This window comes from Elephas maximus, chromosome 8, assembly GCF_024166365.1.
Source record: "Elephas maximus indicus isolate mEleMax1 chromosome 8, mEleMax1 primary haplotype, whole genome shotgun sequence".
In the NCBI taxonomy this organism is placed as follows: Eukaryota; Metazoa; Chordata; class Mammalia; order Proboscidea; family Elephantidae; genus Elephas; species Elephas maximus.
In genome coordinates, this window is record NC_064826.1 from 71,375,004 (window position 1) to 71,391,347 (window position 16,344).

At 37.7% G+C, this 16,344-nt stretch overlaps 1 pseudogene; it reads right to left on the minus strand.

Annotated features, from left to right (window-relative positions):
- Positions 1-12,442: 12,442 nt before the first annotated feature.
- On the minus strand, positions 12,443-12,973 carry LOC126081580 (myotrophin-like; annotated as a pseudogene).
- Positions 12,974-16,344: the final 3,371 nt, after the last annotated feature.

Here is a 16,344-nt window from a genome sequence, read left to right on the forward strand (position 1 = left end):
TTCAGGCCACAGAAATACAGATGCAAGCCTGTCAAGTAGCCATCATGAGTAGGAACAATGGGTGGTGTGATCTAGGTGTTTAATATCATCAAAATATGTCAGAAAATAAGTTTTTCCCTCTTACCCACACTCAAATGCACAAATCTTCACATATTTGCCAAATGCAAATTCACTTAGGATGGTGGATGACTAATAACTCTACAGACAACAGCCAAGCAAGTGAGCTTTTACAATTTATTTCTGACCAAAGGAAAGACCCCTGGAGTTCCTCCGGATAAATCTTTGTCCATACCTGGGAACTGTGTGCTGCGATTTGAAGAAATGAACACTTCCTTGGAGTCAAATAACCTCTATTCTGACCCAGCTCTATCATTTATTATTTGTGTGGCCTTAGCACCTCAGATACTTCCTCTGTAAAATGAATATAGTGTCTGACTAAAGGGATTGTTAAAGAAGAATATAGGTAAAGTTGTACTCAATGTCCATTTTCTTTCGTTCTTTTTGACACCTGAAAGGCGGCATCACAGCACAAAGTGCTTGGGCTTGAATTGGTCTTCACCTGGGAGAAAAAGAACAATGAAACATAAAAAGATAAGAACACTTTTTTATGGGTTCAGCAAAAAGACAAACATTAGAAAAAGCAGAAAACTGCAAATTATATGAATCTAGGTTAATTGTTTGGGACCTTTTTCTGGTTCCAAAGAGCACTTCGAAATTTAAATCACTTTCATTCATGAATATTAAATCAAATACATCTAATTTGGCCTAAATTGATCTGCCAACATAAATGAGTCACATAAGCATATTAGTTTTTTAAAGAAAAAATAACAAAGGATGATTTGGCTTTAAGGATCCAGTTTTATTTTTTTTAAAGCAACTAAAGACTATAGAAATGTCAGTGGACAATATTTTGGGTAATAATAAAGACGATGATAATAGTGATAATTAGCTAGGGCTTACTGGTATTTATTATGTTCCAGGCACTTGAGGCCTTGGTGGGGAGGTTTTATATGTATTAACACCCTTCAGCTTCACAACAATTCTATGAAGTAGACATTATTACTGTTATTATTATTCCCTCAGTATGGATGAGGAGTGTGAAGCACAGACAGGTTGCCCAGCTACAATATGGAGGGGCTAGGAAAAATCCCAAAGTCTGCAGGCATAATCGGTAGGCTGCTAGTAGTACTGAAAATAGTCTGTAAGACCTGAGAAACCAGAAAGTAAAAAGTAGCTGTTGAAGGAATTTTCCCTCTGATTTTCTTCTCTCTTCAAATCTCATGGAGCTGATATATGTATATGGAGCTGTTAGAAACAAGGAAAGTAAGGTATATTTTTTAAATCAATTGTATTTGTGCAAAAAGTTTAGTTACCCTTTTTTGCAGTACGATTTGAAACACATATTAACACAAGGGAGCCCTGGTGGAGCGGTGGTTTAGAGCTAGGCTGCTAACCAAAAGGTCAGCCGTTTGAAAAGCACCAGCTGCTCCTTGGAAACCCTCTAGGGCAGTTCTACTCTATCCTTTGGGGTTGCTATGAGTCAGAATCAACTCAGCAGCAACAGGTTTTTGGTTTATTAACTTAAAAGAACACCAGGAAGTTTTGTTTGTTTGTTTGTTTTGGTTTATTAACATAAAAGAACACTGAAAGTTTTCTTTTTTTCCTAATGAGAAAAATAATGCCCATGAAACAAAAATATAATTGAGGAATTTAAAATGTACACTTTATTTTATTTTGCTAAAAAAACCCTTTAGCATATTACAAAGTACATGTTAGAGTAAGAGATTCCCATTTACAAAATCAATATGTGAAACAGTAACAACTTTCTATAGTATTCAAGACATGAAAAGATAGAAATGTGATGAATAAAGTCTTAGCTTTTATTAGGATTATTCTTATTTCCATATCAGAATTTGTGGAACATTTCTCAGGAAATATGCCTGTTTAAGAAAGTGACTCCTATTTGCCGTGAGTAAAACAATCATCTCTAATCCAGGCCTGAAATTTCAACATGACCATCAGTTGTTCAGTGACACTTTGAATATTCATCTTGCATGACTGCCAAATTCCACACTTGTGCCTGGGAGCCCTCTCTAATTCCTAGCACCATTCATGGCTCTCAAGCTATTACGAACTCACACCTTCGTAGAAAGAGAGTGGCAAAGGCTAATTGATTTCATCTTGAAAGATAAAAACTCAAAACAACATAACCCCTGATATAAACTGTAATCTAGCAGCATCAGAAGCCATATAATTTCAAGGGGAATAAGGAGAATCACCATCAGCCCAAAGCTGATTCCTATGAGCTGGAGGTCAGACGTACCTGTACTCTCCAGTGGTCCTCCCCATGGCACTCTCTACTTCTCTGCTGGGTTTGATAATTCATTGCAATGGACACACAGAACTCACAGACCACACTCACGGTTATGCGGTTTGTTAGGGAAGCAACAGGCTACATCTTGGAAATAGGACCAACTTGGAAGTAATGAAATACAACTCAGTAAACAGGATACAATTCTTCAATCAGGACAGCTTCCAACCAAGACAGCTCTCAGCTTCTTCTTGACCATGTCCACAAGAAGGCAAGCCTTCTCTCAGCAGTGCCTGCTGCTCAGCCTTGCCTTTGACCCTGCTCACCTTTGGGTCTTATTTTAGTCATGCCCATTCAGGCAAGTTTTACAGCACTTTAGTTTCGCCAAGAGTGCCCAGAGGCTTCCCACTCTGCAAGCAAGCCTCCTGCTCTAAGGCACTCAGCTCTCTTACTCCGTGGGTCAGTAAGCCCACTGCAGCCTCCTTGATTTGTGGGCAAGGAAGCCCAACACAGCCACTTTGCACTGGTCTCCTGGTTTCTACTGCTTATACTGCTGCCACTCATGCTGTGTGCCCATCTCTCACCATCTCCAGTGTTACAGCCCTCTCTTCTGGGTCCAGGAAGTTCTCAGCACTGAAACCCTGGGTCCAAAGGTTGCATTTCACTCCAGATTCTTCTCTTTACAGTAGTGAGGTCCCCCTCAACCTTTGTGGGATTGGCCCTTTTATAAGACTACTCCTCCCACCAAGACCACAAAACGGCCAATGCTCTTGGGAGTCCACAGTCACCTAATTTGCAAAGAAATCAACCAATCTCCACAAGAGTTTTATGCATTTTTTTTGCATAGTAAACTGTCCAATCCCTTTGCAAGACTGTGATCTAGCAAACCATCTTAGCAGAACCACAATCCCAGGGCCAGAAAGGCCAAATATAAAGAGCAACCCATTGTACTGCGTAAGGAATCAATTCAAATCTAACAGAAAAATTGTATAGCAATGGTAATAAAAGCAACAAACAAGTGAGTATTACTTAATATAACAAACACTCTTTGGACTTGCCTTAAAATTTCTGAAAAGAGTATCTGTTTCTTAATCTATTGCAGACTCAAAATCCTTTCAGTTGTAAAGTAATTTTGGGTGCTTACATGTGGGGTCACCATGAGTTGGAATCCACTCAATGGCAGCAGGTTTTTTTGATTTACCACGGGCCAGTGATGTGATAGGTACCAGGAGGTAAAGTGAGTAGTTATCAAGACAGACACAGTCTCTGACTTCAAAGAGCCCATGATCTAGATCTCTTCTACCCTGAAGGAGAATGGATTCAATACAAGAGACCAAGGAATGCTGGACAGTGTTGAGATGATGAAGTGAGATAAAAAAAAGACAGAAAATGAGAGTGAGTGGAAATAGTTTGAGAACGAGAGAGAAAAGAGTTCCAATGACATAAGAATACCCAGCAATCATTGATCTAAGAGGTATCTTTCTTAAAACTTTTTCATAATACCCAAACCTTTTCATTTATTAGAGCAGGGTTCATGAAAGCCTAACTTTATATTCTTAAATTAATATTTATAGTTTCTAAGGCAAATAGTAATTTCCCATATTTTATTATATTATCTTTCTTTTTCATTAAAATGAACATGCTACAGAGCTCAAGATCTAACAATGAGGTGATAAAAACTGAAAAATTGTAAATGTCAGCCCCTTATGTGCCCATAATCACTTAATAACTAATACTGTACCAACAATACGTGAAGATACAATATGCACGACCTGTATATATTTTAATTAACATTATATCCCCTGATATATATTTTAGAAAATTACTACAAGCAGGAATAAAAAGAATTACTTTTATATCACAATAAAAATTATGTATTTCCAAAATGAAGTTTTTCACCATTAAAATGTGTATTATATGTATAATACATAATCCTGTGTATTATATATGACACGTATTTAGCAGTGAGACACCATCAATATTTATAAATCAACATCTTTCAGTCATTAGGTGATTCTGTCATTTAATTTACTGACATTTTCAAACATCTCTATTTTAATAAAATTGTTTTCCATCATATATAATAATCATCCCATTCTTTTATAACCTTTCCTTCCCTCCTTAACTTAAAAAATGAATTTTACTTTCATTAGTTATATTAAGGGACAATTTATGAAACTAAAGCTAAATCTTTGTCTCAGCCAAACATTTTTACATAATTTGCTTTGACAATAATTGTGGAAACTGTGACAAAAACGATATATTTTATCTGAGGAAAGCTAACTATAGATAGGCTCACTCTCTCTGAAGTGGTATCAAGGGTGATTTAAATAGGATCCTTTAGTCACGAATAACCTCAGGTAAAGTCAGTGCTAGGGCTCAGCGGTGAGTGAAGCAGACATTAAGCGTGTCGTTTTAGAGGGTGCAGCCCTATTAGAAGAATAGCAAAATCAAAAATGAACGTCTATATTTGCGGCATTACAAGAACAGTAACAGTTATTTGAGAATGACTCAATCTGCAATCTATAATATGCAATATGCATTTTATAAAATATTTCACTTAAGATATAACCTTACTGTTATATCTTAAATTAATGTGGACTTAGTGTTATTTCAAGCCTGTCTCTTTAAGTACTTACCATGTATCTAAGATGCCACTGATTATAACACATATTCTTTTCAATGTGCTATTAAGGATGAAAGAAAGAGAGTGCCCTAATTCATAGCATAAATAGAACATACTAACTAATAATGCACGAACACCAGAATATAAACTAGATATTTTGATGAGCATAATTTTTAGGACCTCCTAAAAATTAAACACTTATGCTCATCAAAGTATTTCACCAAAAAAAGAGAACCTGCAGAATGGAAGAAAAATTTTTAGCTATGACATATCTGACAAACTTCTAATCTCTAAAATCTATAGAAAAATCCAGTACCTCTACAACAAAAGGACAAACAATCCAACTGAAAAATGGACAAAGAACATGAACAGACATTTCACCAAAGAAGGCATTCAGGCAGCTAACAGACACGTGAGGTAAATGCTCATGATTATTAGCCATTAGAGAAATGCAAATCAAAACTACAATGAGAAACTATCTCACCCAACATTACTGGTACTAATCATAAAAAATAGTAATAATAATAACAAACTTTGGAGAGGTTGCAGGGAGATTGGAACTCTTATGTACTGCTGGTGGGAATGTAAAATGGTACAACCGCTATGGAAAATGATATGGTGCATCCTTAAAATCCTAGAAATAGGAATACCATGAGATTCGGCAACCCACTCCTAGAAATATACCCGAGAGAAGTAAGAGTCATCATATGAACAGACATAGGCACACCCATGTTCATTATAGCATTATTCACAATAGCAAAAAGATGGAAACAACCTAATTTCCCAACAACAGATTAATGGATAAACAAACAATGGTACATACACACAATGGAATAGTATGCAATGATAAAGAACAGTGATGAATCTGTGAAATTCTTTACAACTTGGATGAATCTGGAGGGCATTATGCTAAGTGAAATAAGCCAAACATAAAAGGACAAATATTGTATGAAGCCACTATTATAAAAACCCAAGAAAATGCTAGTCTGAAGGAATGATGGGTCACATGAACCACAGCCTCCACAAGCCTGAGCCCAGAAGAACTAGATGGTGCCCAGCTACTACCACAGACCTCTCTGACTGGGATCACAATAGAGGGTCCCAGACAGAGTGGGAGAAAAATGTAGAACAAAATTCAAATTCACACACACAAATAGTCAGACTTACTGGTCTGAGAGAGACTAGAGGAATCTCCAATACTATGGCCCCCAGACACCCTGCTAATTCAGAACAGAAGCCATTCCAGAAGACCTTTCAACTAAAGATTAGACAGACCTATAAAACAAAACAATAATACACTTAAGGAACGTGCTTCTTAGTTCAATCAAACGAGACCAAATGGGCAACACCTATCCAAAAGCAAAGGTGAGAAGGCAGAAAGGGACAAGAAAACTAGACGAATGGACACAGGGAACCTGGGGTATAAAGGGAAAAGGGAAAAGTGCTGACACCATGAGGCAATCGCAACCAAGGTCACAGAACAATTTGTGTATAAACTTTTGAATGAGAAACTAATTTTCTCTGTAAACTTCTACCTAAAGCACAATAAATTTTAAAAAATTATAAAATAACTACCAATTAAAGATGACACGTCATCATTTGTAAGATACATCCAATTTTCAGAAATGTAAAAGTATGAAAAACTGTGTGCATCTTGGAATCAGTGAAATCCAATAAAGAAATTATCACCCAGACCCTGGTGATAATTTCACCCAGATTTGGGGACATTATCACCTGGTTTTACAACCTAGATCCTTTTTTATCATTGATCATTCCCCAGTAGCCTCAGTTGGTTCATGTCCCACGCTCAGTGTCAGTATAGTAAATTCCTGGCAGCAGACTTCTTTACTAAATTCTCCATAGTCTGTCCCTCGCTCAGCAATAGAACATGGTATTTAAATATATCTCTATGCCATTTCTATAACTGCTCCTAATGTCTCTAGCATGGATCTATACAATTCTTGAGACTAAGAAAAGCTCACACATTTGTAAAGTGCTTCTTGCCACCAAATGTCTTGTTACAGTATTGACCACCTTCTAGATTATTGTCACAAAGATAATACTGAAGGGATTGATGGAAAGAACAGTGTGCAAATGCAGGTAACAAGTTACTTTACTGGAAGTGAAGAATACAAGAAACTATTCTATGAAGTAAGAGGAAACAGAGTAAAATATCTAAGCTCCCCAGGTCCTCAAATCCCCACAAGGCTCCCTGCTGGCGATGATACCACCTTATTGGAGAAACTGTGCTGTCATGGAACTTTCGATACCTTCCTACCCTTCAACCCACCCCCAACTATGCTAAGGACCCTGGGTATGTGGTACCTGCTTGTCCAAAAGGTGCAAGTAACCAATATCAACTCCAGCACACTCTTGTTAATTCCTGCAAAACCAAGTGAACCAAAGTTCAATTCCCCAGACAAAGCATCGCACTAAGGACTATGTTTTGGGCTAGAAATAGCTTCTTTCTCTTTGTGTACATTTTATTTCCCGTTCTGGGTTTTTTGTTGTTTTTTTGTTTTTTTTTGTAGGAAAAGAACACCTTACATAGTGTTACCAGAAGTCTCTCTCACTGACCAGGCATTGGGGACTTTGTGACTTCTGTAAGACACAAACAGGCATTGCCTTACCTTGTCTACAACAGCACAAGGTGTTAATATTTCTATTTCGGGTCTACTTGCAAGTAGAATGCACCTACACGGTTCACAGTGTTAAATGTATTGACTGTTGGCATTCAGATTCCTTATGTAGAACTTACTGATGTTCTAATACTACTTTGTTAAGAGAGAAAAAAATGACCATTGTGAATCACAGAAAGTTCAGTTTTACCGCCTACCCAGAGACATCTGTAAAATGGCTAGTGAGAGGAAAATATGTCTCACAAGGAGTGGGTGTTGCCTCTGAATTCTTTTAGTTCAGTTCTCACATCATGAAATATAATCATTAGGGATAAATGCCTACGCTGTTTTATTTTTAGCTCTATCAAGTAGAAACCTATTATTTCTTTCACTCTCTGGATGAGGCAGAAAATATTCTTTTAGAGGCTAACAACATAAACAATTCTGCTGATTTTTCAAGTTGTAGAGAAACGCCCTATATTTTATTGTAAATGGAGGGCAAATTATGAATCATAGAAGAAAAAAAAACTTTAGATTTTCTAAAATTCTATTTTGGTTACAGGTAAGACCAACAACCTGCTTCCACATGGGGTGGCTGGAAATAGTGCTGAGAGGACTCTGGCCCAGTCAGGGTCTTGGGTTCATTTCTGTACATATCACTGTGGTGTGCTATGAATGGGCAATATTCTGATTGATCTAGGTCACTTCTCCACCCTTGTGGCCTAGGGACAGGGTCAGAACCAACCAACGTACATATGGAATGGGGTCGTCACAAGAAACAGGAGATTTGGTACTAGAAGAAGGGAAAATTGTGTAGGAAACATATGAATAATGGAGGTACCCCTCAGAGAGATTTTTCAGTGATTATGGGCTCATTATTCACACTAAATGCCCTGCTTGACCCTGCATATTCTTCTTTTTTAATGCCAGTACGGTCAGCATCCCTCCACCATCACCTGAGACAGGCGGCACGTCATAACCACCCAAATTCAGAGATCAGCCACCTGCATCTGACTCCAGCCACAACCTTGGCTTAATATTTCTGTTTATTAACTCCTGATCCATGAAGTAGAAACATAGCAATGTGTTAACTACCACTGACCAATTGTTGTTAAATAATAAACTAAAACCTATTTCCTATGATTTGGCTGCTTGTCCCAGATCTACAATATATATGCACTCTTAATGCGTCCAGTTTTGTAGAATTTTATATCAAAATAATTTTAGATAATCCCTTATGCTGGATGTTGAGGGTGTTTTTAATCCTTGTTTTAGTTAAATAGGGATTGAGAACTATTTCATATACCAAAAATCTTTTAAGATTCATAGAGAATCATTTGCTAGTCATCTGTGAAATCTTGCTTAAAGAGTTAAATATGTTTTAACAAAAGTAACTCAGGACTATTCTTGGTAAATAATGAGATATAAATACGAAAACACTGAAAATTAGCATAGTTTCTAAATAATATTAATTACTATTAATAGGCTACTTATTTAGAAGTACAAGTTCAGTTTATGTAATTACTTGACTCAATATATTCTTAGCTTTAATATGATAATACAATAATCATATATTTCATGTTGAAAAAAATCCTTATATTTATTCATGTTAACTCAATTCTTTAGATTTTAGTTTACAATTTAGATAATTTAAAATGCCAAAGGTTTTATTATCTATCTATCCGTTAGGATAGCTTCAGACTAAGTAAAGTAAGTAAAAGCACTTCTGACTTAGAGTGGCTTTACTGGTTTCACCTATTTAGAAGGCTTTAAAACCCAAAAAATAAAAATAAAAAAAATGAAAACCCGTTACTGTTGAGTCGATTTCAACTCATAGTAACCCTATAGAAGACCCTATTAGAAGGCTTTAATAGGACTTAATTAAGAGACTCCTTTGTTCTATGCCCTTTTGTAGGTCAACATCATATTAAGGCTGCAGAAGGAGTTCTGGGTCTCACATGTGTGCAGAACAAAATGGAGAAAAGAAGAAATTATTTCCTTGAAGAGCAAGACCAATTTTTCTAGAAACCCTCAACAAAATTTCCGCACAACTCTTTAGCCCAAATTGTATCAAATGCCATTTCTACACTAATCATTGACATGGGGTTAGCTTCCCCTTAGAATAATGGGCTGCATTAAATCAGAGTTCTTATAGGACAGGGAAATGAGTATTGGGTAGGTAGTCAACTACTGCCCTAGAATGAAATTCATGCAATATATTTTCCTATAGAACACTGGATGGAATTATGTAGTTTACCAAGGTATTCAGTATGCCAGCTTTCCTGCCGTCCTGAATGTTACATTGTCCCAAATGATGTTGAGAATTTGCTATGGGCATCACTATTGCAGACTTGCCGATACCTAGCACGAATCTTGTATTTGGGTGGCACACCGGTAAAGGTAAAGTAGGTCATAATCCCTTTCCATTGTTATCTTTGTTTCATCTATACAAACTATTCCTTTTTTTTTTTGCACAATTCAAGTTTATTCCATTTGTTCTTGCAATGCAAAACTTAAATGGAGAATTATTTAGCATTCAGATGTACATGAACTGTGATATTACGAGAAACCCAACTATGTCAAAAATATTAATTGTGGAAAAAATGAACTCAAATATATCAAAATGCACAAAGCTCAGTCTCTTTCCATTACTGCTTTGAAAGATATGATTGTTTCTCCATTTACAAAGCAGAATCAGGTCAATTTAAAGTTTTTAAATTCAGCACGGAAAACCCTGCAATTGCTTATATACGAGGGCCCTCTCACCAGCTTCTTCTCTACACAACCAAGTATACAATATTGCATGGAAGGCAACAGAGGCCGAGTTGAAGTTTTAGTTGTAATTAAGAAAACAAAAATCAAATAAGTATATGTAGCTTTAAAATGCATTATTTGGGAAAACACGAATCAAGGGCATACTTGTTTGCAGCTTCCACACATTGCACCTACCTCCCTCTCCTCTGTGCCCACCTGGGTTCAGAAAAGTGTGCCATGCATACAAGAACTACCTGGGAATATTCAGTTGCTGTATTTGCCCTACAAGCCCACAGAGACCAATGTGAAGCTGCAAGGGATGGATAGTTGAGTCCACAAACACCAACAGGTCAACCACCTGCTTGTACTTGATAGAATTACTGCAGACGAAATGACTGATTTAATACAAAACTACTGAACATGCAAGATTTTTCTGAGATGTTAGATATTACTTCAGTAGAGAACAAAGCTTACTTGACCTTTTGCTAATGCATGTAGTACCAAGAAGCAGACATGGTTTTAGATTCCTTTACTCAAAATACAAACAGTAAGTGTTGTGAATTTCTCTGCCAAGTAGTTCAGAAATACGTTATAAATAACCTACTTTAAAAAAAAAGAAAACCATAAACCATCTTGGTCAATCTATTCTATTCTATGTCTCTACGTTATTTTCCCAAGCAAGGTTTCGTAATTATGGGTTTACAAAATGGCTGAGAAAGAAGGAAGGCGAAATAGCCTCTAGTGTATTACAAGAAACATCAGGATAAACTGTACAGAGAGCCATGGTGTACATACTACAAGGGCAGTAGGAAGCAAACCAGGTTTAGCAATGACTGTAGCCAGCTATAACAGAACGCTTCAAAAATAAAGGTAGAAGCTGTGTATAGGGTAAAAGTCAAGCCATTTAGATTGCATTATTACAAGAGGTGAATACAAAGATACCCAAACCCTTTGTTGCACTGTGCTGGTATTCTAGACAGAGAGAGTCCCCTCCGCTCTCCATGGGGTGGTTCATGATGTAAGGAAGTCCTGAGTACTGCCCTTTAAACCAACTCTAATCGACTCCACTAAGACAACAGAATTAGCCAAATACATGAGAGCATTTAAACTGCCATTTTGTGACTGATTTCTTGAAATGAGGAAAATTATAAGGTTAGGCTAGTTGTGAGTGAAAAAGCCACAGGGTAAAAAAAGAGTTCCTGGTGAAAAATACACACAAACCCACACACCTAGCAGCCAATCAGCAACTGATCAATAAGATTTGTTATTATCTAGGCTGACCATTTTCGGTAATCATTTAACCCTGCTATAGAATGAATACAAGCCCTTATCCCACCTTTACCCCTTTTTAAAAATTGGAGGTACATCCAATTATTGCATGACTTGGCCAAGGAAAAACCCTAATATTTTTCGTAAGCTTATATATGGATGGCAAGTCAAAAGAATCTAGAAGTGTATGTTTTAATTAGTTGTACTGCTTATGAAATAAACATCTGGAAAAGCGAACAAATGTTTTCAGCAGGTCACAAGAACACAATTTGGGGGCACTGTATTCTAAGATCACAGAACATAATTTGAGGTGTCACACTTTACGTAACACATCATTTTTAAAAAGTAACAAGAACACATTGTGTAGGTCAGTTGGCATATGTTCAGAGAAGTTCATCAATCACTCCGGAAAACCTGGTAACAAGCATTATTTTTGAATGGATGGGGTTCAATTTGTCCAACTAGTAAATCTTACCCCACTGATACAAATATGTGTGGCTGGCTTTTGTAAAATCAGATTTCCCACACAATCTAGTTCACAAATTAGCTAGGGAGCTGACAGGGTCAAGTGTGAATGGTTTCTTTTGTCTTTGCTCGCCCTTGGGTATACGCTGTGGATTTTACCAAAGATGGAAGAGAAGCAGACTTGATGATCAGGAATCCTGGCAAAAGCCTAATCGTATTTTTTTCCCTCCTCCAAAACCTTTCCTTTCCTGGTAGTCTGATTGGTTATAAATTTCTCTCTCCCCTCAGCATTCCTCAAGTATTTAGCTGAAGAAGCTGGCAGATAGAGAGTGACAGGCAGACAGGCAGCAACGTGAGGCCACAGGAGAGTTATCCTTCAGGATCAGGGTCCACTGCCCATCACCGGATCAGTGCTTTCATGGCCTGGTTGTCAGTGGTTTCAAGTGCAGTTGGTCGCTCTGGGCCTTTGGCAGTCTTAACAGCACCCTTTGACAGAAGCAGCTTCATACAGGAAACGTGGTCCTCATAGCCAGCAAATAGGAGAGGGGTGATAGGATGCTTATCTGCAGCGTTAGTATCCGTCCCTTCAGTACCAGAAACTCCAGGATTTCAAGCTGCCCACAATCTGCTGCATAATGAAAAGGTGTCCTCCCACCTTCTAGGGATCGGCTGACATCTTCTCCCTTGGCCACAGTCTTTCACCTCATGCAGGTCTCGGTTCTTCAGCGCCCACATAAACCCCACAACACTGCAGCAGGCGGGCTGGCGGGTTGGGTAGAGAGGAGGTGGCGGCGGCAGCAAGCAGATACCACAGGGCGAGAGGAGACAGGGCCGCGCAGGGTGGGAGGCCGGACAGGAAAAGAAGCCGAGCAGGGCTTTGTGGCCAGGCGGCAAAATATTCTTGATGTGTTCAATTTGATTCAAAGTCATGAGCATTTCAAAAAAAAAAAAAAAAATCACACATTTTACTTTTCTGAATTATGTAGGCTTTTATATATATCTGTGTGTGTGTGTGTGTGTATATATATATATATATATGTAATATAACTCATAGCAACCCTGTAGGACAGGGTAGAAATGCCACACAGGGTTTCCAAGGAGAGGCTGGTGGATTTGAACTGCTCACCTTTTGGTTAGCAGAACTGCCAATCTTTTGGTAACCAGCCAAGTTCTTAACCACAGCACCACCAGGACTCTATCTATATTATATATAAAAGTAATAAAACCGTTTTTAAAACTATTAAAAATTAGATTAAAAAAATCACTAAATAATTCCATAACACTAACTCAGTCTCCATAAGCATTTTTCCTGGTATCTTCTAAATAACTCTCAAGATTATTTTATATTTAAGCACAAATTCAGTTTTATAGTATCCTTTTCTTCTTAGTACATTATAAGCATCTTTACACGTTATTCCATAGTTTTCATAGCCTTCATTCTTAATACCTGCATAAAGTTCTGACAAGTGGATACATATAATGTAATGTAATTGACAATGCTTAACTGGAGAAAAAATGCTAAAAAAAAAAACTCATTACCTTCAGGTCTATTCCAACTCATAGGCACCCTGTAGGACAGAGCAGAACTGCCCCATAGGATTTCCAAGCAGCAGCTGGTGGATTCAAATTGCTGACCTTTTGGTTAGCAGCCGAGTTCTTAACCACTATGCCACCAGAGCTCCCTAAAATATGTGCAGTTTTCTAATTTTTTCATTACTCTCATGATTTGAGGGGCTAATATCTTGTTTTCAACCTATTCTAAAAGGAAGGTCATTGTTCCCATGAGACAAAGATGGCAGTATGATATCTATCTTCCACATGAAAGCGCTTTTAGGCAACAAATTCTAAAACCAGATAAAAGAAGAAAGCATTCCATGATATGGTACTGATATGGAGGCATGCTGTATTTGAATGCCAGACAAATCAAGAGCATCATTCAGAAGGAAAGCATAGTAGACTATGAATCAGAAGACATGCTGCAGTACAATGCTTGGAAAATCTCATTAAAAAAAAAAAAATAGAGGACTCTTAATCTCTTTAAATTTAGCCCAGCTAGATAATATTTTGTCCAAGAATAAACTGGAGAAAATAATCACTGACCCTCCCTGCTACCAAAAGATAGGGGGATTAAGTTTAATTGATAGTATTTTATAGTTTTGGGAATAATATTTATTTTTCTGGTTATAAATGTATGCTCACTGTAAGAATTTTAGAATATTCAGGGAAATATAAAAAAGTAAATATAAACTACCTGTAACTCCACTATTTGGAGATAAACCAAACCAAACTCGCTGCTGTCGAGTTGATTTTGACCCATAGAGACCCTATAGGACAGAGTAGAACTGCCCCATAGGGTTTCCATGGAGCAGCTGGTAGATTCAAACTGCTGACTTAACCACTTATCCACTGAGCCACCAGGGCTCCTATTTGAAGATAATTTTTTAATATTTCCTTTAATGTTATCTCTATGATTTGTATTTTTAATGGAATAAAATTATGTACAGTCTGTATACTCGCTTTGACATTTCACATTGTAAGTGAGGGTTGATTTCTAGCAATAGAACACCAATTGAAAATTGAGTGACATATTATGATAGACTGTACATTATGTCAGGGTAACAGATCAAAGGATGATCTTCAATATATATGCATCAAATATTTCTCTCTAAAATAAGCAAAGTGAATTCCTATGATGCCAGGTCACCAGGCAGTCATTAAGATGTGGTAGATCTCTGATGTTGTTCTCTTCCCCCCAAAATACTAAAAATACAAGGCACACATGATTCATTAGGCCCGCTAGTGCTGCACAACCTTGTACTTGTAGAATATGGAGAGGACGATTATCTGCATATTCTGTATATCTTACTTAGTGTATAGGAAAACTCTGGAGTCAGAACACTGTGCAATGGCTGCCCACCCACCCACTTAGCGTACACTTGGGGGTGTGCACACCACTGGGTTATCTAGTCCAATAGGCCATTATTTCAGTCACCTGGCTTGAATCTGACCCCTGCGCCAAACCAGGGGCTAAGCCATCTACCCCTACTACACCACCCTTACAAAATATTTTATGAAGTATTAGCCTTAGAAAGGCTATAAATCCACTGGTTTGAAAATAAAAGTTTGCAGTCCATTGTGGACACCTTTACACTTCACTTAGAGAGGTGGTCCTGGAAAAGCAATCTAGAAATAAAGTAGAACATTCTCTTTTTATTTGCTTCTACAAAATGATGTAGGCTTCTCCCTAAGATTCAGGGGAATGCCTGTGTTCTATGTGCATCTCAGTATAACGACTTTCCAGTACAAAGAGGTATACTTGGCATTCTCTCCCATGCAGTAGCTACAACGCGGATGCCTCTGCTCATGAATGTGAGGTAGCTTGTAACATCAATACCCCCAACTCTTATCTCTCCCTTGACCTACTGGAGAAAAACGTCATGCTTGAGAGGTAGACCCTAAATGAGATGGATTGGCATAATGGCTGCAACGATGGGCTCAAACATAACAACGAATGTGAAGATGGCAAGGATCAGGCTATGTTTCCTTCTGTTATACATGGAATCACTATAAGTCAGAACTAACTCAACAGTATCTAATAAGAACATACTTTTATTTCATTGGTTTTGGTTGGGCCTGGAGGTGAACACATGTACTTAGTCTGCCATCTTGGATTGGACTTTTCCTTTTTTACTTTTGTTGTGACTACCTATAATAGCAGCATGGCATAAAGAAAAGAATGAGGATTTGAAATCAGAATTGGAGGCCCAATCTTCACTGTACTACGACTCAATACTTGTGTGACTTTAGTTAAGTGACTGAACGTCTCTCACTTTCATTTTCTTCATGTGAAAATGGAGTGAATAACGCCAGATCTTCTTATGCTACAGTTATTTTGAGGTTCTGATGAGATAATGGAGCCCTAGTGGTGCAGTGGTTAAGAGCTAGGCTGCTAACAAAAGGCTGGCAGTTCAAATCCACCAAGGGCTTCTTGGAAACTCCGTGGAGCAGTTCTACTCTGTCCAATAGGGTCACTATGAGTTAGATTGGACTTGACGGCAATGGGTTTGGTTTTTGGTTGTTTTTTAATGAGACAATGTTTATCTAAAATTTTCTACACTAAAATGCAAATGCATTTAAACTACTGAATGGTTCCTCTCTCAGTTGAGAGTAAGGGCCAGACTCCTTACTAAGTGATTCATTACCTTGCCCCAATTTTCATCCAGCCTCATCTCCTGTCTCTCCTTGTTGGCACTCAACATTCCAGGCAGCCTAGCCCACTTTGCTGAGTCGTTTCATTTTCT